At 40.9% G+C, this 26547-nt stretch overlaps 1 protein-coding gene across 3 annotated transcripts in view; it reads left to right on the forward strand.

The window, feature by feature from the left end:
* Positions 1–26547, forward strand: part of hivep2a (HIVEP zinc finger 2a) — a 117671-nt gene that overhangs the window by 28453 nt on the left and 62671 nt on the right. For 2 of the 3 annotated variants that reach the window (XM_005452402.4, XM_005452403.4), the window contains one exon: positions 26042–26111. The gene's annotated coding sequence lies outside the window, so the exon portion shown is untranslated. Of the gene's footprint in view, positions 1–13498; positions 13826–26041; positions 26112–26547 lie in introns of those variants that run through there. The other variant, XM_003446649.5, reaches the window with a different exon arrangement.

Here is a 26547-nt window from a genome sequence, read left to right on the forward strand (position 1 = left end):
ATTAAGAAAGAGCAATGTTTTCCCATTAAGATCCCAGCACTGCTGCTAACATACCACAGATCAGGCCACACTTGGCTATTTCATTTGACTCTATTTTCAGTTCTGTAAAGATCAGCAGCAGCAGCCAGCCAAGCTTTACACTCTAAGGTCAAAAGCCTGCCCCGCTAGAGCTCCCAGTTGAGCAAAGCTGTGGTTATACTGGCAGCTCCCAGGTGGGAATGTGTGGCATTCCCTCTTATAAGAAAAACAACAAAATAAAACATTCCCACACCACCTTTAATTAAGCTTTCCTGACATGCTTTAAGTTTTCCGGGTTGCCAGAATCTGTACTTTGGTGGTAAACAACTTGTTTTAAATTTGTATTTGTCGGGAAGTAGCCAGTGACTCGTCAGCTGGCTATGCTGCACATTTATTTGTTTGTTTCCATTCTTTAACTTCTGGGAGGAAGTAAGTCATAGTGAGGCTGGCAAACAGAAGCAGCTAAAATGGAAAAACAAACTCGTTCATAACATCTAATCTCTACACAAAGAAAATCTATCAAATTCTGAGACAACCAGGTGCCTCATAGCTCACTTGGTGTAGCGCAGGACCCGTAGGCTGAACCCTTTCCTGTATGTCAGCCTCCCACTCTCTCTCCCCACCTTCCTGTCTTCTCTATAATTGTTGCTATTTAAAAAAGGCAAAAGCCAAAAATAAATTCAGAAAAAACTGAGACAGAAATGAATGTTGTGTTAGGAGAATTGACATACATGACGGAAAGGGTACAAAGGAAGTCACAAAGACAGAAAAGAAAATCGCTTTGTTGTTGTGTGCACATTTGAAAGTGTAAAAGGTAGAAAAAAAGGGTAATAGTAAAGTGAAAATGACGTGAGAGGTATTGTTTTAGCTACAAATGTAACAACAATATGAAAGTTAACCCTTTGATGCGCTTTGAAGTACACCCAACTTCATGCTGTCAAAGTAGGCAGTTTGAGAACATTGTTCTCCCAGGTTTTGGCAATCGGGGATACTGAAGTACATGAGAAACTATTTACTTTTTTATTTTCATTTTCATGGGACTGGGATTACTCATCAGTAATTCAATTACATTAAATTCAGTTTAATTCTTTTTTTTTTTTTAATATATAGCACCAACAAGCAACAACAGTCGCATGTGGGTGTTCTATATTGTACGGTAAGGACCTAATAATAATACAAAAAAGCCCCAACATTCAGACGAATTCTTATAAGCAAGCACTTGGCGACAGTGGGAAGGAAAAACTCCCTTTTAATAGGAGGAAACCGCTTGTAGAACCAGGCTCAGAGTGGGGCAGGTATATATATCAGAGCATTTGCCATTTTTGAGGAGTGAGATTCAAAGGATGTTCATTTTTTTTGATAAAGTTTCATGGTGACTAGTTTGTTCTTTAAATGATTAATACTAAGCAAAAGTCCTAAACATGGCCTCCACTCTTCCAGTGAAACACAGTAACACTAGCTGCCCATGTAAATGTGTGTTGGTGTGCATCCTGGCATTCAGATATCATCCGGCAGCCAGCTAGTCGTGCTACCTAAGCTAATTTCCTGCCAGTAACAGGAAGTCTGCCCTTCTGCTGACATTGGTGTAACACAGGAATCCTTCCTCCCCCCCTCTGTGCAGTCGCTGCCAGATAATGAGGTTGCGTAACAATTAAACTCTTCCCAGTGTTGTTAATATCGATTAGCACGCTCCGTCTGACGTACAACAGACACACACAGGGGCGCTCAGTTGCCAGTCCATCAGCTGGCAGATCAATCAGAGCCTAATGAGATAAACGAGCTCACTAATTAGTTAACGAACCACTGGCTGACTGACTGACACAAGCACACACAGAGCCAGCCTGGCAGCTTCTCCTCCTGTCAGCACAGGGGAAGAGAAGGCAAGAGTTTCTTAACAAACTACTTCTTAGTAGATCCATTTGAAACTGTAGAAGTGTAAAAAATTTAAATACCCTCTAAGCTGAAAGTGCCATAACTTTCATGTTTTAGAAGGTATCAAACTCAATCTTCTCCACCTAACTTATAATACACACATAAGACTTTTCAATACTTGCTTTTAATGGAAGTTTTTTTTCGTCTACCGTTACGTGTCTTTATCACAATGACCACAACACAATTCTTTATACTGCAGACACATTATAAACATCATATTAATTGTTCAGTCACAGTAAAAAGAAAGTACACCCTCTTTAAAATCAAAGGTTTTACATATCAGGACATAATAAAGATAATTTGGTCCTTAGCAGATCTATCAAATATAACCTCAAATGAATTAAAGCACATGACATATACTGTTTCATTATTTAACAACAATTGATCCAAAATGCAGCCAAATTGGGTCATTTAAGTCTGAAAAGCACTTCCTTTGCCAGTAACTGAGCTGGAAATTTACCTTATTCAAGCCTAATGCTTTCATGGTAGCATTACCTTTGGTTGTTTTTGATTACTATGCATTTTTTGGGGTTTGTGATGCAGGAAGTCAGAAGGTGGTGTGGCTCTAAATAAGCAAGCTGAACATTTCACTTCTTTAGCTTGGACTGTTGCTGATAAGTGTGTCCCACCTCACAGGATCTCATTACAAAATGTTCCCCCCACATTTCCATGACAACTCACAGGTACACAATGAAACTCATGGGTAAACACACACAGATGAAACCCATCTGGAAAAAGGACACGAGCTGTTTTATCAATGCTATAAAAGGCATCGGGGAATTGGCATGATGCAGAAAAAGACTTTACTAAAATTGGACTGAAATTAACTAAGAATTGGGGAACTAATTTGAAAATTCATCTTGTCTTGGAGAGACTCTTTATTTAAAACCTTGATTACATTCCTCTTAAGACCCCAACTGCCACATGCGGTCTGATTTTTTTTGTCTTTACATGTGAAAGTGACCTGCGTATTGAAGCCTGTCAGTTATTCTGACTCAGTCAACCGTGATGGACAGCTCTGCCCTCCTGGTCCTGTCATGCTGCTATTTATCACAGACTTTTTATGTGACTGGCATGGTTTACTTGTGTAACACTAGACTGGATACCCCTGATGTCTCAAAGAGGCTTCTGTGAAACAAGCACATATCTGGAGCGTCCACGGGGACAGCCCGAATAATTTTAGCATCGTGGGGCAAGCCTGGGCCGGATGACATGCAGAGAGACAAATAGCTGAACAGACAGAAATACAAACAGACAGACAGATGGCTGTCACTAAGGTTCAGCTAAAATTGTGCAGAATATTCTGGATGCATTTTAAAAAGAGGTTTCAGATGTTAGCTTGCTTTGACCTGTTTGTGAAAGCCAGGTTGTCTGCGTGTTAGGGGACTCATACCAGTAGCATTTAGGCTAACTCGGGGTCATTTGTGAGAAGCCATATTTTCAATTCAGGCAGCTATTCTGCAAGTGGGCAAACTCTGGTTCATTGAACTAAAGTTCCCAGACTTTCCCACGCTAAACCATCCTGAAAAGGTGATTTAAAATCTTAAATCATATTGTAGAATTTTTCTGTGTAATTACAATTCACATTATCAAAATATGTCAAAAATACACAAAAGTTACTAGCAGGAAATGCGCCGGGGGAAACTTAAACCCAGGCCCTCGCAGTAGCCTTTCAGCATATCGGTGATCCCCTCATATACTGTGCTATACTACACACTGTACTAGCACCTTCACACATAATTCTGGGCAGACTTTATCCAATCCTGGATTATTACAGTTACCAGATTTATGCTCCAGATTTAAATGTCATTATTATTATTACAATTTGGGGACCTATTAGTGAGTTGGAGCAATGGCTATTTTTTGTAGCCAGAGCAAGATTTTCTGTTCAATCTGAAGCTAAATATCTATCACATGATGGCTGCTGGTTTCCAAATTGCATTTCCATGAATGCAGTTCCTCCTTTGCTCACCACTGGGACCAGTTTTCCTTATTAAAAATCTTATTGCTTACCTACCTATTCTACATAGTGACGCAGATAACTGAGCGATTACTCTCACAATAATGAATACAATTAGACATGTTTTCAAGAGCCTGAATTGTTACCTAAAGAATAACTGTATAAACCAGATACAGCTCCCATGAGACTCTGAAAAAATAGCAATGGTGAGAGCTTGTTGGAAATTATGTTAAATGGCAGCAGAACCTTTAAGAATTTCAGATATTACATTTATTGTTAGATGGGAAGAGGAAACCATGTTCTTTCTAAGAAGACAGGCATTTTTTTAGAGCTACAGAAACTAATGGAAGAGCTAAAGAAAGGTCTGGTCTTTTATCTGAAAATCAAGTAGTTTTACCAAATTTACCATTCTCCAACAACCGGTTGTTGACTGCATTGTAAGGAAAAATTTGCTTGCGTAGTGATGAAGTCTTCCTTTTCATTTTTATATCTGTCATACTGTTTCCATCAAGGCACTGCGTCACAGGTGTGACCTCTGAAATGCGGGTATGTGGGGTGATTTGAGTTTTGTGTTGATTTTCTGTAATTAAAGTCAGGGATAACCTTTGTGTTTTGAGGTTTGGCTTTAATGAACAGAAGTTTGGGGTAAACACTGTGTTTTTCACCAAGGGAGGTTTATGGTAACCTTTAAGAGCTGACGTCAGTCGCTTTTGTCTGCTGTACCTGTGCAGCCGGCCACTGCTGTGTGTGTGTGTGTGTTTGAGACGCAGGCAACAGTCTCCTAATGAGGGTGAACTCGAAGGGTTGTGCTTAGTCTTCATTTGCCCTGCTGGGAAGGTTGTTGGCAATGGGTACTTGTCTGTCTGTAGGTGTGTGTGTGTGTGTGTGTGTGTGTGTGTGTGTGTGTGTGTGTGTGTGTGTGTGCTTGTTATGCTTGGGAAGCCCCCTATACACACTGCAAGACTTCTAATAATGAATACCACCTTTTCGAGTAAGTTGAACCCCGTGTGTGTGTGTGTGTGTGTGTGTTTGTGAGTGTGCGCACATTGTGTCACCCCCACGGGGCGACAGGTGCCACAGGCAACATGAAACTCTGTAGGCTGACATGGTGAGAGAGAGAAAGAGGGACGGTGTGAAGTGATGGAAGAAATGGGACTAAAGAGATGAGAGAAGTACTGAAGGGAGACGGAAAGATTAGACAAAGGGTTTCAAGGCCAAAAGTATGTGGACACACAAATGTTAATCCTATATCAAGTTAAATCACAACGGGAATTAGCCTAAAGTGCTTTCCAGTCAAGAAAATAGACTGTATATAACAGATGGACATAGGAACTGTGATGTCACCTTTTGCTTTTTTTTATCCTGGCTGCAGGAATTTTGATGTTATGGCAGAGCAGGAGAAAATACATCCAACCAACCAAATCAAATAGTATAAAATACCTCTGTGTGCTGTGGCATTGAGGTTTACTAAACTAAGAGACTTGATCCAAGCTTGAAAGGGGTGTCCACATACTTTTGGCAGTGTATTAGAGAAGGGTTGACAAATTGACAGAGAGAGATGGATGGAGAGATAGTGAGAGGAAGGGATGGAAAGACAGGGAAGCAGAGATAGACAAATAGACATAGAGATAGTTTTCACTGCTGGAATCAGGGACAGCTGGCCTGTGTGTGTGTGTGTGTGTGTGTGTGTGTGTGTGTGTGTGTGTGTGTGTGTGTGTGTGTGTGTGTTGGCATGGCTAAGTTGCATAACACTCTACTGGGTCCCCCATGGCTTAGAGGCTAAAGTGGTGCCTCTCTCACTCCCTCTTCCTCTGTGTTGAGCTAAGAGAGGTTTTATCTGCGTGGCATTTTTATAAAAGAAAATATTATTAACAAAAAAAATCAAAGTGAAAAACAATATTGATAATTTATCAAATATTGAAAACCTTTGTGAAAAAAACATGTCAAATGCAACATTTAAGAATCCAAATTAAAGGTAGAAAGTACAAGACGCTCGCTCATGCGGGTCTCCCAAGTGTCGGGAAGGGAAGCACCCTGTTGTTGTGACCATGCCATATTTCCCATGGTGCTTTGCTGTGGGGAAGCTCTGCTGTGGAAAGAACAGCCCTGCATTTTCTCTGCTCTACTTCCTAAGATGCTGGCTGCTCTTTGTTGTCTATACACGTATGTATGTGTGTGTGTGTGTGTGTGTCCTCTGCATGTGGGCACTTGCAGGCAGTCTTAATTGTTTGCATGCCTGTATGTGTGTGTGTGTGTGTGTGTGTGTGTGTGTGTGTGTGTGTGTGTGTGCGCATGTCTGTGCACATTAATGTGTGTGAAATGCTGCTTCAGGATATCTTTCGTTTTGGTCGATGTTTAAAGCTGTGGAAAGTGGAGAAGGAGGTGAGGGTGTGCGTACACTAGACAGCTGATGGCGTGGTAAATGATCCAAGTGAGTAATTTGCACTGCGTACACATATTATGAGCTGTTTGCACTGCAGCCCTGACCTTTTTAGACATTACCCAAAAGAAGTGTTTGTGCAAAAGCGAATGATTGGATATTAGACACCTTTAATTCTTCCAAAAGCCAGAAGGCACAACCACACACAATGTCCAGTACAAAATTACAGAAATGATGCAAAAGTAATCTCTGCAACTGTTAAGATCCAAATCCACCAACCCTGGCTTCTCTTCTTGCTTCCACAGTCCAAAGCCAAGTGTGTGTTAAATTGGTCATGAGTGTGAATGTGAGTGATTGGTTGTTCATCTCTATGTGTTAGCCCTGTGACAAATTGGTGGCCTGTCCAGGGTTTACCCCACCTTTCAGTTCACCCAGTAAAATTGAATTGGATGGATGGACGGATGGATGGATGGATGGAGTAATCCGCATACGAGCCACAAAGTTGAAGAAAAAAACAGCCATCAGCAGCTACACTGCCAGCTGCAAGTCACTTAATGCATCATTGGTCCGCTCACATTTCATTTGTAGTGCGTCATGCCCGTCATTCATCGACAAGTTGCTTCACTGAAAAAGACGTGTAACCATTGATTCGTCATTGGAAGTGTGAAAACGGCATGAAACAGCAGTAATCTATACAAGCGAGAGAGCGCCCTGAGCGCAACTTTATTGGAATATTGGAATTCATAAATGTGAGATAGCAAATGCATTATATTTGTAGTGAAACTGTTAAAGTAGTCTGCATAATACTAGTTGTAGTAGTACGGCCCTGTTTTCGGGCCTGCTCACTTTGTCGTGTGCAAACATGGAACGATGGGCAGAGAAAGCAGGAACGTGTCCCCCACACATTCCAGAGGAGGCATCAACGACAACAGGCATGACAGTGACTTAGTCAGACACGGAGGAAATGAAAAGCAGTAAGAGGAGGTGGGTTGAAAAGTGGCTTGCAGGGATGCAACAACTGAAGGCAGTACTCTGTATGAGCCAATCAGATGCATAGACGGGCATGAGCTAAGCTACCAGCGCATGAGGGCTGACACTGAGATGAACTAATCTGGCAGGATTGTGGCTTAGCTTGACCTCGTGGCCTGTCTGCACTCATGCTTTGCTCTATTTTTCATTGTGGTATCTTTGACAGTTACTATACAGCTTCTGGTTTTCCTGCACCTGAAAAACCAACACGAATTTGCGAAAAGACAAACAAAGACACAAATATGTGATTGAGTGTAAAATATATGTGTTAATATATGGATTCAACATATGTTTGTAAATGTGGTCTAAGATAGCATTATAAATCAAAGAAAGTAATAACTTGTTTGGTGACTATTGTGGACAGACGAAAAGCAACATACACAAATAATTCCACTTCAGAGCTGAGCTCTCTTTGGCTAAATCCACCCACAACTGGCTGTGGGATATCACTTGTTTGAACAACTGTTGCTGGGTTGACAACTCCCAGTTTTAGAGTTTTTGGCTGGATCCACATCATGCCTCGTCACTCATGGGGAGAAAAGGAAGTAAAGTCCTGGGATCCTGTTGGCAACAGTCAGCCTGAAACAGGCTTAAGCCCGACGGATGGAGCCGAGAGGAAGAAACCCATGATAGAGAATAATTCCAAGGGAGCAAGTGAGATATTGGAACAGAAGACATTTCAAGGGTTTATCTTGATTAACTGACCAAAGAAAACACACAGAGGAAGACAAAAAGCAAAAGACAAATGTTACAATAAAAGAGACAAATAAAATACTTTTTGGGAAACTGAATGTAAACCAAGACTGAGACAGAGCCTTGCTGGCGATGAGCCTGAGACGCTCCCGGCCATATTTAATCATCAAATATTAATGCAGTAAAGATGGAATACAGGAAATTAATATTCCCCATTAACAAAGAAGAAGAGTGAGCAGCGACTTGTAATGGCCACGAAAGACAAACGGCCTCCGTCCAGAGGTTTACGTTCTGTTCTTACTTTCCCTGATTATGGGATCCAAATCAGGTCACGGTCTACATCCTATATGATAATCTGAACACTCATCTGTTCCACCTCACATTTATCATGCTCACTTCCCCTTCACTCTTTATTTTATGCTGTTTAAATGAATCATCTATTACTTCCTCAACGTGTTTTGTTTTCCTTGCTGCTAAGTGCACATTGTAGCCGTGTTTCCATAACAAACTTCCCAGGATCCACCTGTCGGTCAAACGGGGACTGGACGGTCTTAAATTTGAGTTTGCGTACGTACTGGTCTTACTGGTATCTAACTGTCTTACTGACCCAGTTTCCCTTCCTTAGTTCACTCTAAAAAACACTGTAAATAAGACACATCACTTCCTGTTGCACATAAAAGTCGACTCCTTTCAAGAGTTCAAATGATAATGACGCTGATTTTAGTGACACTTCAAGATGATGGACGGCTTAGACAGTAAAGTCAAACGTATTCAACGGGTAAAAAATGGTCCACTTCAGCTACTGAAAGTTAAAAAAACAGAAACGGTCATACTGTATTGTCACCGGACAAGTTTTTGTTGTTTCATGTGTTTCATTTTAACTGGACTGTCTAGTTTTCAGTATCAGCCGTTTTTTTAACGTGTTTCCATACCTCTGAATCACCGTCCACATCTTTGATGAGTGAAAAAGGTGTGGCAGTGTCGCTTTGATGACGGTTTCTACCTACTGAGTAAACAGAATATAAATCAGTGCTTTTTGGGTGACGTCAAGAATGAGTAACTGGTTCCCATGAGCATGGAGTACAAGCATTCTGAAGCCAAGATATAGGTTGGTGTCTTGATGCAGGAAAACTAAGTGCCCAGAGGTAGTCCTGTCAGAAATCCTTTCTTTCATGACTCATGTAGGAGTTTGTATTTTACACAGTTTTTTTACTTGCTAATTTGTTATGTTTTAACCCTAGAACACTATCGCCGGGTGATTTATACCCGAGAAAATACATTTACATGATTTCTCCCTCCTCCAGCTGTAAACGTGTCGAGGAGCATGTGCCTTCACCATGGAAGTCTCAAATTTCCCAGGAATGGGTGGACCAAAGACCAGCTTTCCAGAGTCATTATTTTGTTTTAGGAGGTTTATTTTTCATTTTGTTAGACATGGCACAGTTGAAAGTAAAAGAAGACCACTCTAATTTGTCATGTGTTGTCATATTTTGATATATTTGATTACTTTTCATTGGTTATATTATATCGGGTAAAAATCACCCGGCACTAGTGATCGTGTTACTATTTATAGCGATAGTGTTCTAGGGTTAATGCCATTTTGACACAAAGGTGTGGGAGAATTAAACCACTGACTTTCCAGTACTCTACCTCTTAAGCCACAGCCACCTCACTAATATGGAGGCATAAATCAGCTAGCTCTCCAGAAGACAAATTTCAGCTGGTGACGGTAATCCCTATTAGATCCATCCATCCATTCATTTTCTTTACATCTCAACTAAGACTTGTAGGAGATCTATGTCAGCCTAGCTGCCACTAGTCGAAAGGCGGAGTACATTCTGGACTGGTCACCAGTCTCTAACAGGGCTAACACAGAGAGACAGACCGCCAAACACTCTAACATCCACACCTACAGCCAACTTGGAATCACCTAACAAACATGTCTTTGGACTGAGAGGAAACCAAAGCACCCAGAGGAAACCCACACAGGTACAGGAGTGCAGGGAAAGCATCCAAACTCCACAAAGAAAGACCCAGCTGAGCAGAGTTTCTTGCTGTGAGGCAGAAGGGCAAACCGTTGCACCACAGTGCTGCCCGCCTGACCACCCTACCTCTAGGAAAACGCAGTAAGGACCAGACCTAGCTGGTTAGCAGAATAAAATAAGACTGAGGGGATTGTCCGGTAGTAAATGATCCGAGTTACTGTCTGGAAAAAATAAAAACAAATGGCCACATATGCTTGGGTGGCTTGTGTTTTGCATCCTTTAACAACAGTAACCATGCACACTGAAAGTGAAACATTGTGCATGTGATTTTAATGACAATAGTTTAATGTTGGCACATGAAAATAAAAATGTCCTCAAATCTGATATTATCACTAATTTGACTGTTGAATCTAATTTAAAACGATTCACCTCTTACTTTAATTATTTTTGTTTTAACTTGTTACGGGGCTGCTCCAAATATACTTCAGGACAAACACGGACAACTTAGACAGCACTTCTGCGGTGTGGCTCTTGGGGGATTATATACCGGAATAATGCATGAATGTTCCAAACTCCCACAGTACGAACATGATGTGGCATGACAATGCTGGAAAACGAGGGGTGTCCAAGCCTGCTGGGAACTGTAGTTGTTGAATGCAAAAGGTGTTTTGTGATGAACGACGTGTTCAAGTGATGCGCTTTGAGCTGTGTATCCACCCCGCTCTGACAGTTGATGCTTCTTTTTTGTTTTCCTACTCTTCTGCTGCCTTTCTGCTCCTTTTCTCTTGCTCTGTCTTCTTGGCGAGTGATCCTAACAAGGCGGATTATACATTTTCAGACTGAGAGCAATCCAGATATGATCAAGTATTTATGTAAGCTGCACTCTCACTGCTCAAATACATACAGAGCTCTCTCGACTCAACAGCTGTTTCATAACCAGCAGTCGCTACTCACTGTGTGTGTGTCTCTGTGTGTTACTGTATGCGTGTGTGTGCACGTTAACAAGTCTGTGTGGTGTGATAGCTGATAGTCAACAATAAAGCACTGAATTATAAATGTGCAGTTAATGCTTAGGAGAGAACAGACATCTATCTGGCCTCGTTAGAGGAAGTGTGTGTGTATGTGTGCGCGTCCATATTTTTGTGCTTTCTGTACCTTAAATATGAAAAAAACACTAATTGTTTGCCGCTTAATTGAAATGTAACTGCTAATCCAGCAGACTACATAATTATATTAATTAAAAGAAAAACACTCAGCGACTTGTGCTGAGTTAAACTGAACAAGGACTATTTATAGAGAGCAGGGCAGGCTGCACATGTACATAATTCATAAATCTTTATGTGTGTGTATATGTGTGTGTAGCAATACATAATACATAGTGTATACATCAGTGTTAAACCAGGCGCAGGCTGCAAAGTGCCGGGATTTACAAATATACTGCACTGCGTGAGGCACATACACACATACAGTACACACACACAAAGGCAGTATGTACATACAGCGAGCGGAGACTAGCCCATTGTGCATGAATAATACCAAATGCATTGAAGTTTAGTATTCCCAGTGCACACCAGCATGGATTGTAGTCAGATGTTTTCTGTGTATGTACCCGTTTGTGCATGTAGATTCTTCAGTTCCTGTGTGCTTGTATCCAGTATTTGCATATGTGTTTGTGTGGGGTTTTTCAAAATCTCTTTTCACATGTAATGTGTTCTTTTGCTTTTATGTGGGTTATTATGCTTCCCATCTTTATATTCTCACACCTCCACTTATGCTAATTTCTAGCTCCCTATTTTTGTTCTTGGACTCCTCTGGAGTACCTTTTATACTGTGTTTTTTATACAGGCCCTCTGTTAATTCTTTGTCTGAATCGAGCCGTTTTAGCTCCTGTCTCTTTAAAGCCTCTCTCTCCTTAAAAGTCACATTTTTTTCTGATTGGTTGCCCCTCACGTCTCTTCCACAAACCGAACCCAATGCTTGTGGGCTTCCTTCTCTTGCCTTTGTGGAGGTTTCAAAAACAGCCTTTATACACACTAAAAATTGTAATAATGCATTTTCCATTGAAAGGAAGCATCCATGGCTGCTTTCTGAGTTAGACTGACTGGTTTGCGGTGTTCTGAGCTGCAGCACGGGCAGCACTGGAGATGATCATATAAGGAAATTCCCTCTAGCTGACATCAACCATGCTGAAATAGAAAAAAAACATTGTAAGCCGACTGTTTAAAGCAAAGTAGTTTATTTTCTGACTGAAACAAGCCTCTTTTTTCTTATCCCTTAAAACTGCCTTTCTTCTGATTGGCTGCCCTTCATAAACAGAAGGTTTGAACAGCACAGATCTCAGTGCTTGAAATTTGCAATATAACCTCTTTGTGGCATTATTCAGAGCCAAAAGTAGGAAAATAGAGTTTGAAACTGCTCATTAATGCTTCACAGGGATCACTTGTACATTGACCACATTATTTGAAACTTTGTTTAATGTGAACATCTAAAGTTGTAACTGTATGTGTGTAACAGAAAAGAAGGAAATGCTCAGTAAGGAAGCTGTAAAAGTTTGTGTGTGTCTTATTATGTATTAAATCATGATACAGTGTGTGAGTAAATATCTAAACATCTTGGTTTTGGTGAAAAAGAAAATGCATGCTTCAAGTGAATACTCAGTGGCTGTTGGTTGAATTAAAAAACCACAGAGGTGCACATCACTTTGGATTCAGGTACTCGCATAATCTTGAGTGGGAATAGCTGCCTGGAATAACAGTTCTTGCCACTAAGTCAGGTGTGATCGATGATGCTACAGAGTGCATGAGTTACTTTTGTAAAGCAGTTATAATGACGGCAGTGTTAGTTTTTTCTTTCTTCTGATCAGTTTCACTTTTTGCCTTTATACATTGTACTTACAGCGAAGTCTGCACGGAGATTTTGCCAAGTCTGGCTTTTTGGAAATTAAAATGTGGCAATGATGAGAAAGTGGTAATTTATGCCTTATTTTGCGTCCTCAAAATAAGTCTTCTATATGTAGGGACAGGAAGTTGGATGAGGTGTCAGATTTGATGCGTCTGGTCTTCTGCGTGCACTACAGCCAGTTGCACTTTTTGTAGTTCCTTTGCTCAGAAACATTATTCTACTGCTATAAAATTGATTTTCCGCACTAATACTGTCATTGTTAAAAGTGCATATGCTGGCCACCCCTTTCTAGTCTAAATGTAAGTGTGCATTTAAGTTGCCTCTATATATATGTAGTAAATACTGTGTATTACATATTACAACACACTCTTCATGTCCTTGCAAAAGTGCCATATGCGTTGGCCTGGCGCCTCCTCCCCCCCTGCTGGGGCCCCTTCATCTATTTCTGGCTCTGCGTCATGCCTGGGCTTTACTCCTGTGGCAAGAGGAGTGTTTCTCTAGGGCTCCCACTCTGCTGTACACACACACATACACACACACAGAGAGAGAGAAAAAGAGCGAGAGAGAGAGAGGGAGGGAGAGAGAGAGAGAGAGGGAGAGAGACTCACATACACATACACCTCCTGACTGAGACACGCTCACATGCCTGCCTGGTGAACGAGTGAGCGCACTCAGATGTAAACACACACAGTGGCAGACGGACAGAGCAGCGGATGGAGGCATGGATGAATGGGTGGCTGCTGACAAACTGGACTTCATAATGGGAGTTTGAACTTGTGTGTGCATGTGAGAGAAAGTGTGTGTATGCGTGAGAGAGAGAAGGAGACGGTCGGCCGGTTGGTCGGTGTGTCTGTTTCCGTGGCGATGGAAGGAGGGAGAGCGAAAACAGAGGAATGCTTTCGGTGATAGAAAAGGAGAGCCGGCCAGGTTGGTTCAAAGTCTGTCTGTCCATATCCAGGCTTCTTCCTTTCTCTTCTCTCGTCTGCTTTGCCTTGCTTTCTTTTTCAGTCAAGTGGGTGCTTTCCTGTGAGTGTGTGTGTGTTTGTGTGAGATTGTGTGTGTGGCAACCAAGCAGGGGGGATGTCCTCGTCCGCGGCTGTGAATGACAGTGTGTTGTAATATGTGTGTAAGAAGGGTGACTGTGACATAAAGTAGTTCATCATATCTATCTATCTATCTATCTATCTGCCCCCCCTCCTTCTCTCTCTCTCTCGCTCTTCCTCTCCCTCCCAGGATGCTGTTAATGGACACACACACATATACACTAGACAGCTGACTGTCTCACACAGCGGTGTCAGTTCCCTCCATTAACCGAGGGGTGCCACCACAACACACACAAACACACACGTACACACACCTAGTGTGCTTGTCCTCTTGAGCCTTGAGCACAGTGATTTACAAGAAAACAGGCTGTGTGTGTGTGTGTGTGTGTGTGTGTGTGCGTGTGTGTGTGCGTGTGTTTGTATTTATGTTTCATGTCTCCCTCGCCGCTGGGACGTCCCTTGCATAACAAGTTACTCTAGTACACACAGCACAAACACACACTCGTATACACACACTGCCATTTGTCTGTCAGAGCAAAGAGGTGCGATTACAGTGACCTTGCTCTCCCCTGTTGGAGCTTTTTTTCTCCTTCTGGTTCTTTTCTATTAATGCCATTCTTTTTCTTTTATTTTCCTCTTTCTTCCACTAATACTTCTTGACAGTGTTCACTGTCTCATTACTTATTCTTTTGCTTCTTCCCTTTTGCTACTACAAGTGGCATCACAGTTTAACCTTAGTACGAGTTTTATTTTCATACATTTTATTTGATCTTCTTCTTGTCTGGTTCACATCGTCGTCCTGTCTTTCTTCTCGTCATCTGATTTTTGTACTTTGGAAAATATATTAAAGTATGCCTAGTCCAATTTAGCATGCCTCTTTTCCATATTTGTGTATAGGTGTGTTAAAAGGGTGGCTGCCCAAGTTAAAGTTTTGAATAATGAGGTCAGTACGTGCACAAGTAATCCCTGTGAGGCAAAAGCTCAGTATTCAAACTGCTCTCAATGCTCAGTTTCAAATATTTTTTTTCTGTTCTTCGCTGTGTATGACATCATAGAGAGGGGGGGGGGATCCCTAATATGGTCATTTCCACGTTCTATTTATGAGGGACAGCCCGTCAGAAGAAGACTTAGGCTTAAAGGAAGAGATGCTAAAACAGCTTTGTTTACGACAGTGGAACTGAGGACTTGCAGATACATACGGATTATTTTGAAGTGTGAGTCACGTAAAGTATAGGGACAAGAAAATGAGCATAACAGCTCCCATTTATGCTTTAAAAAATAGGTTTCTATTACACCATTTACATCCTACACAGTCTGAATTTAGTGACAGACAAAGACAGTTGAAAAGATGCAGTTGTGTGTCTAACTTTTTAGTTTTTTTCCAGAAAGACAGCAAGGTAAATACTGTAGCTGAAAAAACAAATAAAGTGACAGACAGACATAAACATGAGACGGGCTGTCAGACAGACAGAGATTGGGAACTAAGAAAGGAGACTGGCAGACAGATAGGAAGTCACTCGAAAACAGAGGCAGTCAGACGAGCTGGCATTCAGACGGACAAGTAAACACATCGAAAAAGACAGACGGACAGACAGACAGGTAAACAAATATACACAAGGACACACAGACAGAACGCCTGGCAGAAGAGGTTGAAAACGAACTGTCTTGCTAACTCAGCCAAAAACAGCCAGACACTCAGACGTGCAGGCAAATTCTGAGACAGCCGTTTAGCACAAGCGATAAGGCTCCTATACAAATATGTATTTGACAGACAGCTGGACTGACTGATGGACAGAGTGACAGACAGAGCAGGCAGGCAGACCAAGAGATGATCAGTCCCTCCGGTCCTAAAGCGTAGGAAGTCCTGCGCTCTGCCGCCAAGTGTGTTAAACCATTTTTCCATTCACAAATTCTCAGACAGTGAAGTGTGCTGCTTCTGCCCTGGTATGTGCACGTGTGTGTTCGCAGTGCACGTGTGCGTGTGTTTATGTGCATGAGCGGTGTGATGCTCCGGAGGCGGGTGAGTGGGTGAAGGCCACATTCGATTGCTTTGCTTCAGCACTGATAACACTGTTCATTTAAATGCATTTTGTTGCGAGTTGTGACTCTGAAGAGGAGAATTTTCTAAGATCTTGCTTCCCAGAAATGTGCCGTTATACAACTCGGTTTATTCACTTTAACCACATCGTTCCCCACATGAAGAGCTCACTGGGGTTATAAACTTTTAGTCATCGTATTACTGATGATGAATGCCTGTTATTGAGGAAAGTCATATTTGTTTAAACTCATTTCCCACTAAAAACACAAATTCATATTGGAGCTGACATTTGCCCAGAGAACAGTGCAGTGTTTAAAATTTCTGAATGTTTTTGCTCTCCTTCCAGGTAGGCTTCTATTCATTTGCGTACGGTATGAAAATCATCCCGCAGAAACAGCTCGTCCACAGAGCGAATATCACACACTGTGTGCTTTTATTTTTGTCCGTGTTGTGTGGCTGTTGCTTGGTAAAGTCTGTCTGGGACTGGAGCTGCTTCTCTGAAAAAGATTCTCTTCTCTACAGGAAATTAGGCTTTGACTAGTTTGAATGCACATACAGTGCCGGTGATGGAATCGCCAGCATGCAAAGTTAGGAAACAGCAGTTTAACACAGACGTCCTTAGGCGTATGAAATGGTAATTAAAGAAATGGCAAATAGCTGAAAAAAATGTAAAATAAATCAAACTTCCAGGGTCAAGAAACAACATTCATACTCAACAACTAAAATATATTTTCATTTTATTACAGTTTGAGTTCACTTTTCCTACTTTTGACCATTACAGCTGTTGATTATGGCACAAGGCTGAATAACTGCTAGTGAGCAACTCTGAAACACTTTTGATGAAATATTGGGGTAGCAAATCTTCATGTATAGGCAAGTGAGTGTGTGTGTGTGTGTGTGTGTGTGTGTGTGTGTGTCTTCTAATGACCAGCAGGGGCGACTCATACTGATGTCTATGAGATGGTTACAGTACTACTCACTGGATCTGTGACCGCAGTAAATACTTTCCTGATGAATACCTAATTTAGAGTCTTTTTTCATACAGCACGGGTTTTTTGGTAACTAATACTTCTATTTGCAGTAATATGGAAGGTCAGGCAGTTGATGTGGATGATATAAGGCAGGGGTGTTAAACACAGACAGTCCAGCCTACTGGATGGCTTTGAAAAACACGATGAAGTTAATAGATTTCAAATTTCAACTTTATTTATTCTATATTTTCGTAAGATCTACAGCCTTTCCTATTGATAGAGCACTCCCTGGCCCCGCATTTGCCATTCATACTAAACCAAGGTACTTAAGTAATACATAAAAAAATTAAATGACTGAAAATTTACAGTTTTTCTTTTACCTACTACAAAATTGTCTGTTTTGGGGTTTTTTTGTGAGTCCACAGAAAAAAAGAACATTTTCTATGAATTAACAAAAATATATCACTTATGTGGCTCAAGATATAAGATGAGTTTGACATCTTGATGTAGGGCATGACTGCTAAGTCACTATGTCATTGTGTTAAGTTTCATAGTCGGCCCTCAGTGCCAGGTTTTATCCTCCTGAGACCCTCCGTCTTCATATGGCAACATTACATTCTGGCTTTTCTGCACTTTGTAATCCATTCTGCTCAACAGTGTTTTATACTTAAAGCATTAACTTTGTGGCGTTATGTCGTGAAATAAACCCACTGTCCTCACGAGGACATACTTTTTTTGTGTAACATATGCAATGAAACGTTAGAAGAGGTACCTTCATTTTTATATATTATTATCAGGTCCAACTAAGCTTGGAGAAATTAAAAATTTATGCCAAACAAGAGCTCAGGTGGTTAAAAAGCAATCTCTTTGTGTCATTTTTAAAATGTATTTATTTTTTCTATATTTTTATTTCAAAACCCAAGAAAAGAAAAGTTGACATCTTATTTTTCTTTCAGAGTAACATTGAGAGTAACTAAATGTAACAGAGTAACTAAATGTTGTGTTTAAAGGAACTGCATTTCCAGCAAATAAGACCAAATTAACCCCGTGAGGTCTGACCTACTTTGCCAGTCATTGGTTTGCTTGAATAATCTCAGCTTTATATGTACAGTGAAGTTAAATATATAATTTATATTTCAGGAAAACTTGCAATCAAAATAAGTTAAATGACTATAAAGACAAAAAGCATTAAGCCATTCAGAGGTAAATAATGATGCAATTTTCTACTAAATCGGATGGTTAATGCTTCACAGGCTTAATTAAGAGTACAATAAAGTTACTACATTTAATATTCTGCCTTTTAATAAATATTGGGACCCTATTTTTAAGAGGTTAGCACATTGCTCAGACCTGTAACTGTGCTTTTCCCATCAACCCCAAATCAACTGCAAAACTCATGTTTCCTTCTATTATGCTTAATACTCACTCTCTCTCTACACACACACATAGCAGGACAGGTGGCTGTATCACCTTGACGTCCAGTTTTACACCTCACTCTACAGTCATCTCTCTCTCTCTTGCTCTCTCTCTGCAGGTATAAGCCCCTTATACCTTCTGTACTCCAAACACTGCCAGGACCACACACATATGCACACACACACACACATACACACCCGCAGCAGGTAGTGGCAGCATATCATAGCCTCTGGTCGCCTGGCGAACAGAGCGTCATGATGGAGGGATGACAGGAAAGATGGTTGCACAGATGGAGGGAGGAAAAAGGGTTAGAGCGAAGGACAGATGAAACAGAAATAATACATGGAGGCTGGGAGGGGTGGAGGGATGTTGATGGAGTGACAAAAGAAGGAAAATAATTACTGAGGGATTCCAGCTTGATGGAGGGAGAGATGGAAACATTGAAAGAGAGATGAGGGAAGAATAGAAGCAGAATGGAGCTGTAGAGAGGTATGAATGAGGTGGAGGAGTGTGTAACAGAGGTTAAAAAAAGTGATGAAGAGTTAGCAGATGATGGAAAGAGTGATTGATTAATGGGGAAAAGAAGAGATGACAGAGAAGATGAAGTAGTATTAAAGAAGAACTGACAGAGGATAAGACACAGGTGGGAGAAGGTGTTGATGGAGTGAAAAGGAAACATGATGAAAAGAGTGACGTGGAGCAGGGGGCAGAGAAATGAAGGATGGGGGGTTAAAAGTCCACTTAAGTGAAGAAATGATAACTGAAAGAATAAAAGCTAATGGTTGATGATGGAGATGCGTTGTCATCAAATGTTTTCTGTTGCCTAACTTATCGTTTCAATGTTCTCAACTCCTCCATACTCCTTTTGTTTTCTCTCTGTTCCTGTCACCTCCCCCTGCTCCTTTCTTCTTACTTTATCTCTCCTTTGAACTCATGTTCTTTCCTTTATCTTTCTCTCCTTTTGGATCTTCCTTCTCTTGTTTCTCCCTCATCTACATTCCATTTATTTTTTTATTTGTCCCCCTCTTTCCTTTGTCCTTTCCTTTTCTTTCCCATGCCTAGATTGCGCCTCTTCAGGACTCTCCATTGTTACCTCTCTACAGTAACTGTGCTGCACATTGCAGCAACATGTTCGAAAAGGCCCTCCTGACGTCCAAGGAATGGCCTTATGTTTCTGCCTCCCCTTCCTTCTCCGTCAAAACGAAAGAAAAACGATAAAGAGGCCCAGCGAGGACGTGGAAACTTAACTGTTTTCTCCCTGCCAAACTTCCCCTCTCTGCCTCTCCCGCTTTCTTTCTACTTTTCTTCCCAGAGGTGTTAAAGTAAGTGTGTTTGTGTGTGAGTGTGTGTGATGAAGGAAAAGAGCTGTGTATGTGTGTGCGGCTGGAATGTGGAGGCTCGTAAGTCACCTCTGATTTTCCACTCCCGCTGGGACACATCCCATTATCAGTTTTATATGAAACTAGGAAATTCCTCTGTGGTCTGAGTGTGTGTGTGTGTGTGTGTGTGTGTGTGTGTGTGTGTGTGTGTGTGTGTGTGTGTGTTAAATCTCAAGGAGCAGAGCTGCATGTTGCATAGGTGTGTTTATGTGTTTTTGTCAGATTGGAGGTTACTGTATGTGTGTATCAGTGTGTGTGTGTGTGTGCAGTGTCTGCCTTTATAATGAGCAGCTTAACAGTGGAATAAAAAGTGGGCATTTTGCTTCTCCCTATACTTCTCGGTGTTCTGCAGGACCACCATAAAATCCTAAAATACAGCGCCATACAGTACATCAGTATTCAGGTTCAAAGTGGCTCGTACAGAATTTGTGGATACTTGATTGGAAAATTTGATGGTCAAAACTTATAACTGCTTGTTCTTAATCTGGTGGGAATTAGAAACAAAAAATTGTTGCTTTGCTAAGATGTTTAGACATTTTTCGGAAACTTTGGTTTGCTGCTCAGTCGGTTTAAATTGGAAGGATTAGACTGTTTTTGGCTGGGCAAGTAGGTATTTATCTTATTAGTGGCTCCTTGTCTGAGTGTATATGAAATACATTATTCTCTAGGTTAATACAAGCTGTGATAGTCATGTAACACCTTCTGAAAAATCAAATTGAATGTGAATATTTAAGTTTATGGAATAAATTTCCTTACAGTGATCGCTTAAGGGATCACTGTAAGGAAATTTATTGCATTTAACCTATCCTAAAGGTTGGGAGCAGTGGGCAGCTATCATGCAGCGTCTGCACCTGTAAGCTCATGCCTGGGTCAAGGGCACAGTGACAGTAGTTGCCAGGAGATGCATGCAAACTCAACACAGAAGGGCTCTGGCTCAAATTCAAACCAAGGAGTAGTTGCAGTAAGGCTAACTACCAAGACACTGTGCTGCACCTATAGGAGCAGAATAGGAAAGAACTGAGTGGGGAAAAAAATCTCTATAAAATAAAATATTATTTCCAATTTAATATAAAAAAATTATATCATCAATGTATTGGATCAGTCTAAGTAGAATACCAATGCGTATCTACCACTATTAGCGTCACGTATATGCATAACATGATTATTTCCACATTTATCCACCTGGAATTCCAAAGTCAGCAAAGTGAACCGATGATTTAACTGAGAGTGCTTCAAGTCCCATAACGTCGCTAATGGGGAAAATTAAGCCAGAGGCCTGGTTACCTGTTCAGTGGTTTGGTTTGCTTGGTGCCAAAAATCTAACCTCAAAAATCACGTGTGATGTCATTGATATGAAAAGTGGATACAACTAGCAACAATGTAGCGACTTTAAGATGATCTGATGTTACTGCTAATTACTGCTCTGACCAAGTGAGAGAAGCTATGGCCGACTCTCACAATTTCAAAAAACAAAAAAGAAAATAAAAATATTTGGTGAAACAGTCAAACTTTTGGGGACAGTTTAAGCAGATACAAGAGGCTAAGAGCTAATTGGTTGATAGGCTGGTAAAACACAAATTCAAACTTTTCGTTGTTGTTTCTAACAGCTTCTAATTTTTATATGAAAAACTGAATGATATGTAGAAGGCATTTAGCCAGCTGATTGGACACTTGTTTTGAATGTGCAAGCAAACTTAATGAATTTCCTATTGCTGCCAGGCTGTTTCAGATTCCTTATTTGTGGGAGCTGGATTGATTAGTGGGCGTTTTTTATGGGTGTTTTGTCACATTAATATAATAAAAGTAGGACACGTCTGGAAAGACTAGAATAATATCAGAGAAGAGGAATAAAGAGAATGGGGAAGAGATGAGAATAGAATCCAAACTGTTCCTAGCCCACAGGCCTATAACTTCCCATTCTGCGCTCAGTGGAAAATCAACAAAGGAATATTCCACATCTCTTTGTTTCTCCGTTGCCCTCTCCACCTTGATCTTTCCATCTTCCAGTTTGGAAGGAAGGTAGGAAAAGAAGCAGAATGAGAAGGATGTGATTAGCTGGATTTAATCTCTTGCTTTCACAAAGTCACATGGCTTTAAGGATTGTTTTTTACATCAACTTGGTTTTATTGGGCAGCATACTGAGAAGACTATCGGGAATGATGGGAAGAAAGCTGAAGATTTTTATCTGCCAGCCTAGGGTGGTTAAAAGATTCCAAAATTCACTTGCTTCTTTCCTCATTTTGGCAGCTGAATGTGCTACTTAGAGCAGAATCAAACTCCAGATGAGAGTTGGTTACCTGCCAAAACTGGCTGGTTCAGAAGCCAAGCCTACCAGACACAGGCACAAGTTGCCAGAGTTTGGCTGGTGGCTGGTGGTAATTTCCCACCCTCCAGCCATGTATTCCAGATGTTGTGGATTTAAATCCAACTTGTGACCTTGTTTCATGTCATCCCCTCTCTCGCTCTCTCTCCTGAATTTTTTCCTTTATCAGTCTTTCCTCATTCTTTCCACACTCAACAAGCAGTAATGTAAGTAAAATATTAAAACAATTTGAATATGATCTTGTTTGTGGAATACAAAAAATATATTTGGATGACCGAAAAAGAGATGGTTGCTCACCTTAAACTACATTGTTTTTAGTTCACACTCCTTGTATTCCTGGAAAAACCTACCAGTAGTGAGGGAAGAGCTTCTTTCAAGGTAACTCTTATTGAGATAACCTTGAAACGGACACCTGTCCCAAAGCAGCTTTGGTGTTGGCATTTCTCTCCGTGAGTACTTATTAATGGCTATGACTAATAAAGAAACGTGTATTTTGGGCTTTCCTTAGAACAAGTCAAGGTTCTGTTTTAAAAATATGATCATTCTTTTGAAGAATTTCACATTGTAAGTTAGTTGATAAATAAGAAAGGAGTCACAGTGTTGCGCGGGGTGACATAATCCTTAATTACAATGTAAACACACACACACACAATGTTTGTATTATGATTTCCACATCCCGCTGCCTCAAACGTGAACCAGCGCATCCATGGACTCTATCCAAGAAAGATGGTTAACATCACTCGCTGGTATGTGAAGTACTTTTTTGATCCCTTAGTAGACCAATTCAACCATTGACCTCTTAGTTTTGAAACAAGACAAGGGGTTCTGACTGAAAAACAGATTACAGAGTGGTAAGCATACCCAGTTTATCATCAGTTTTATGCTGAATGGGACCAAAATGTACAAAATGACCATTGGGTTGTATGAAATAACACTTAAAACTAGCAACCAAGGCCATAAACACCCCAGGAAGGTGTTTGCCGAGTTCATATACTGAGTGAGAAGTAGAGTGAAACTATTTTGACTTGCTTTTCTAATAACTCGCCCCCTGCTGGCTGTTGGAAAACAGGGAGTGTGTAAGGCATTTCTGCATTGGCGTCACTGTTTTGATCCAGTGGCCATTCCGATCAAGTTTATGAAACCAGTTGGGTGTCAGTCCACAGCTTAAAGCAATCCCTCAGCAAATCCAATGTTCTCCTCTGTATGGCTAATGTGTGCTAAACGCTATGCCCACTGACCACCTTTCACACTTAAGAAAAGAGGCTCTTTGTTGCTTGATGAACCTTTGTTGGGTTTGTAAGGCCTCAGAAATACATATCTTTATAAAAATCTGATAAATATGGCAAACGCATTTCGAATCCTTGCTTGCTTCATTGTGTTCTTGTATCACTTAAAAATTAAATCTTGCGTCTTACTTGAACTATATTTTTCTTGCTGACTCTAAGAGCAATAATTCATGGGCTTTTCCTTTAAAGCCTGTAGTGTCACACAACTTACATCAGCTTCATTTGCCTCCTGTAAGTGTGTTTATAGTCATACTAATGAGGTTAACCTGATTAAGAATACGGAATTTATATCACCCCTCCTTCATCCTGTTTATACATCTGGTTTTTTATGATAACATGCTTAAAATCTGCTTAACTTTATCTATTTTTAACCCATTTATAGCTGATTAATGATAAACTGATTGACACTTGTTTGAATGTTAGTTCTGTCATTTATTAAGGATAAAATGTATGTTATCAATTGTTATGATTTGAGAAATTAAACAGAATACGACTGATCAGGCAAGATCATTAAATGCAGATTAACCAGTAATAATAATATTTTGGGGGGTCAAAGGTCAACAGAGGAAAAAAAATCACAAAATGATTATTTCTAGAAGTGATGCAGCTGGTTTAAATATTATTTTCTGGCATTTTTGTGAGTCTGGAAACGTAATGAATTTCCCCGTCAGGTGTAGCAGTAGGCATGGTTTTACAATCAATAAGTGGAGCTGATCGGTTTCATGTTAGGCTCTCTGAGTCATGGGATCATTCACTGGACTCAGCCTAGCAGGATTATGGCTAAAACACACAGAGAGGCTGCGTTGTAGATTAAGTGTGATCATCTTGTTAGGAATTGTCCAATAAAAGAGACTCGACCCGGCACAGCTGGTTGACTTTGTTTTCCTCTGCGGAGAAGCTCGATGCATGCACACGGATGGAAACACACGAGTCAGCCTCGCCATGTGTGTGCGGTGTGTGTTTGCACGTGTGTTTTGACAGACATGAAACAGAAAAAACGTCGTCGTAATTTTTTCCCTGCCTTGCTCCTGGCAGACTGGAGCAAGAGGACGACTTGGAAAAATCTGATCTCCAAACACAGTGTGTGTGTGTGTGTGTGTGTGACACATATGACTGTACACTTTTCTCTCAGTGTATGTGTTTTGTTGTTTTCCATCTATTACGTTGTTGGTATGTGTTTGGATTTCTTTTGGTCTTTTCCGCTCTTGTTTATGTGTAAATAGTATATGTGGTGTGTGTTTGCGCGCGCGCGCGTGTATTTCCGTTCTCAGCCAAATTTGAAACCATGTGGCACCGAGACGACAAATCAGATGAATAGAAGGAACTTTCCTGTCTGAGAGGTTTCTTTCTCTCCTCTCTTCCCCTTTATTACTCACTCCTTCCTCCTCTTTCTGTTCTCTACTTCCTGCTCCCCACTACCCCTCTTACCATGTCTCATTCTTTCTCTCGTCTCTCTTCTTTTCTTTCCTCTACACCGTTGTGTTTCTTTCTTGTTTACACATCTCTATTTTCCTCTGCCTTTCCCCTCCTCTTTCTTCTCTTTCTCCCTCTTTTTCTTTCTCCCCCACTGCCCCCTCTCTCTTTACACCACCCTCCCGTCTCCCCTCTTGCTTCCTCTGTCTGGCCCTCCCTTTGCCACCTGTCTCCTCCATGTTTGTGTAGCAGCCTCTTTCACCTCCTCTCATTCTCCTTCTTCTTCCTTTCTCGTGTTCTCTCACACATCCTTCTCTTTTCACTCTTTCATGCTTTAATTATAAATGTGCAGCTCTTTCTTTCACTCTGTTTGCCTAACCCCGCCCATCCTTCATCTCTGTCGTTGTTGTCCTTACTCTTCTTCTTATTTTTGGTACTGTTCTTTCAATCTTGTTCTCCCCCTCATCTTCTCAACCTCAACATCTCAACCTCCTCTTTCCTTTTGTTTCACCTTCTTATCCCACTCCGCATTTCTTTTTTCTCACTGTTCTCTTTCTCTCGAATCTTCCTCTCTTTCTAAGGTTTCTCCCCGCCTGTCTCCTTTTAATCTCCCTCTCTGTCACCCCCACCTTCATGGCTCTCTCTCTCTCTCTCTCTCTCTCTCACTCCATCCAACACTCTTTTTTCTTCCTCCCTTCTATTTTCTAGTGTGTCTTCCTGTTGTCTGGGTTTACAACACTAAAAAGGGATAGGATTTTTTTCTTCGCACCTCCTGTGACCACTTCCTCCACCGCATCCTGTTTATTTCCTGTTACTCCTGTGACTGGACTCTCTCAGAAAAATACACAGACCAACCCCCGCCCCCTCCAATCACACACACACACACACACACACACACACACACACACACACACACACACACACACCCTCTGATTACATCTACAAGTATGAATAAACTCTATAAAAAGACAAACTTAAAAACGGCACAGCAGCCATGAGCAGTATAAAGAGTCATGATTTCACACCTGGAAATACATAAAAGGCAGACAGACAAACCTTTTGGGCCCTTTGCTGATGCTACAGGATGTTTGTACAGCATTTGATCACTGAAACTTGTTACACATTTTCATGGCTAACATGTTCCATGCATCATGGAAAAATATTGTTGATATTTTTATAGCCAGTTATCTTGTCACAACTATTTTTTTTGTTTGTTTGTTTTTTGAATGAATGATCTCACACTAACGATCACTGTCATGTGTGTTTTCTCACAGGATGGCCACATAAGGACACTTTCTGTGGGGACTCCCGTTAGAACCAATCTGACAGAGCGCAGACCGAAAGGTAAGCCGTGCCGCCATCTCATCCTGATTCCATGATGGACTTTTAGTTGTTCCAAGGTTTTTTTTCTGGACAGTGGACTGTGCGGTTTGTGTTGCATAACGTGGGCTTTGTAGATGCGATGATGAGTTTTTCCTTTAATAAACACCGGTGTGAATCAGAGCAGTGTGTTTGGGCCAAAAATGTTCCTTAAAGGCTTTGTTTCCATCCACTTATCAAACCGTTTGTACACAAACACATTTTAGGTTTGAATAGTCAGGGTAATTCAGGTTTGTGTCTTTAACCTTTGGATTTTCCACGCAGCATGTTTAACATTTAATGCTGCATTTAGAAAGAACATAAATCTGCTTTAAAGGAAATTTCCTTGAGGAAAGAATTTTAAGTTTCACTGTAAACACCTGCATACAGTCAGATCGGAGGGACATTGCAAAGACTTTCC

This window comes from Oreochromis niloticus, linkage group LG15, assembly GCF_001858045.2.
Source record: "Oreochromis niloticus isolate F11D_XX linkage group LG15, O_niloticus_UMD_NMBU, whole genome shotgun sequence".
Taxonomy (NCBI): domain Eukaryota; kingdom Metazoa; phylum Chordata; class Actinopteri; order Cichliformes; family Cichlidae; genus Oreochromis; species Oreochromis niloticus.